The sequence below is a fragment of the Juglans microcarpa x Juglans regia genome, chromosome 8S (genome assembly GCF_004785595.1).
Source record: "Juglans microcarpa x Juglans regia isolate MS1-56 chromosome 8S, Jm3101_v1.0, whole genome shotgun sequence".
Taxonomy (NCBI): Eukaryota; Viridiplantae; Streptophyta; class Magnoliopsida; order Fagales; family Juglandaceae; genus Juglans; species Juglans microcarpa x Juglans regia.
Genome location: NC_054609.1, coordinates 964,620 through 967,186, shown reverse-complemented (window position 1 = coordinate 967,186; position 2,567 = coordinate 964,620).

Genomic DNA, 2,567 nt, shown 5'->3' with positions numbered 1-2,567 from the left:
TGAGAGCACATGTACAGAAATTAGGGATGTGTAACCAGATTTGGATCTGGATATCCGGCCATAAACGGATCTGGATCGAGATTCTAAAACCAAGCAGTTATCCACCCTGATTAATCCGAAAATAATCTGGATGGATAACCGATTCAATCGATATTCGGATATCTAGTATTTTTTTTCCTTTTTTGGCTATAAATCCAGATATTTGGATTGTACCCGGATTTAGATATTCGAATTATAATCAGATTTATTAATACTTAAAAAAACAGTTTAAACTTTACAAAATATTTTTATAGCACTTTTTTTTTTAAAAAAAAAAAATTATGATATCATGTTTAAATTGTCCATTTTTTAAAAAAAAATAATAATTTAAACACTTTTTAAAAGTTTTTTTAAAAAATAAAATAAATAAAAATGCAAAATAAGTAATATTATTGTCACATCACAATACAAAATATTAATTTATAAAGAACAAAATAAATAATAATACATATAACTAATTAGACTAATACAAAATAAATAAATGACGTCGTTTTAGACGCATGATTTTTTTTTTTTTTTAAAAGACCAGGTTACAGATAACTGGGTCATAAAACCAGATCCATAACCGGATCTAGGTTTCTCTCAACCGCCTGGGTGTAATCTGGGCGGATAACCTCACAGATACACCCTGATTCCGAGTTTTGGACCGGACCAAAAAATAATATGCCCGGTTCTACACCCCTAATATAAATTAATATGAATGAAAATAAAATTAACGAAAATGTAATATATACTTATTGTTGATGTCGTGTTTTGTATCCCGGGCAACTCGTCGATTCCACTTGTTAACCTGCAAAATCCTCTAGGGTGAGGGTGAGGGGTGGTGACACCTTTGATGCTTGAGTTAGAGTCAAGTCTCTTATGAGAAGTGTGCTTATGGAAAAGTATTCGAGAGAAGCTCGGGGATGGGTTTATATACCTTGGTGGGGTGGTCCTGAGTACTTCATGTTCGTTGTGTAGGGAACGTACTGAGCGCCGCACTAATGACAAGGTGTCTGTCTACCATGCCAGTCGATGTCTTGTAGTTATGTGTGGGACTCTGTCATACTCCCACGTTTGTCCTTTGTGGCAGGAGTGGGGATGGTGCACCCACCATCGTAGCCTTAGGGACTGGTGGGTGGTTGGCTACCTTAGGGACTGGTAGGTGGTAGGCTGCCTTAGGGACTGGTCGGTGGTAGACTTCAAACACTACATGTAGTCCCTTCTGACTAGTGTGGCGTGGCGTGTCCCTTGTCCGATTGCGTGAGTAGCGGTTTGCGCAAGTGAAATGAATTCTCTCTCTCTTTATGTGTACATGCCTTGCGGGCCTTGCTCAAGCCCTCTTTAAGAGTGGGTTAAGCATCCATCAACTGAGATCTCATGGAGATGGGCCTAGTTGGCCTAGTTCATGGAGTGAAAAACATCCTCCCCACTTATAATTTGATTTACATAACCACAACTATTGAAAATAGTAAAAATTTTAAAATCCAAAATTTCAAAATTTAAATTAAAAAAAATATTGATAAAATGAGGGTGCACTTAATACGTATAACATTGTGCATAAAATTATATGTATGTATGGCATCACTCATTAATTAATGAAAAATTCTTCTCATCAGCGATTATTCACTATCCCATACCCTATAAAAAATACTCACACTTCATATAAAAATGCTATATGTGTGGGATGTGAGAGTGAATAGTAGTTGATGCATAACATTCCTCTTAATTAATTAGCTGGATTGAAATTAACATTATGATGACAGTTTAATCTTTCTTGGAAAAATCCACTGCAAGGTATCTATAGTTAAAGAAACACACATTGCGCGCGCACACGCACTAGTATTGACATATTCAAATGAAATTGGCTCTATATTTCTAGATGAAATTAATTATGAAACTATTTAGAGTAAAGAAAATAATAAATGACATCTAGATTGTAAAAATGAGGTTTTGGGCCCGGCCCACCATAGTCTTTGGGGTTAATGATTCTTGTATGCATATGGTTTGCCAAAAATGAAAGGCTTGCACAATTAGGAGATCGACCATTTTTTAAAGAGAAACCAAATTAAATTAAGCACTCAATGCCAGATAATTCCACTGAATATAGCTATTTCCATGGAGAAATATAAGATAGACAATGAAAAGAAAAATTGATTTTTTATTGATCTTAGTGATGTCTTACTTTTTTTTTTTTTTTTTTCCTGAAAGAAATATAAAACACTTACATATTCTATAATTAGATAAATTATTTATCTATTTTTTTATATATATTTTAGTAAATTTCTATATTAATAATATTTTTAGGTACTAATAAATAAACTGACGAATAATATAATATAAGCAAAAACAAATTTTACCTGCAATGGTTTTTTCTGTATGTTCCTCCCATATGTCGAGCTTTTTTTAATAGGGAAAATGTTGTTCTTCTCGCTGTAAGCTCCCATTGAAATTTTTTATTTTTATTTTAAAATTTTTTTACTTAGTAATTAAAGAAGTATTTTTTTATGATATTGTAAATTTTTTTATTTTTTTTAAATATTTAAAAA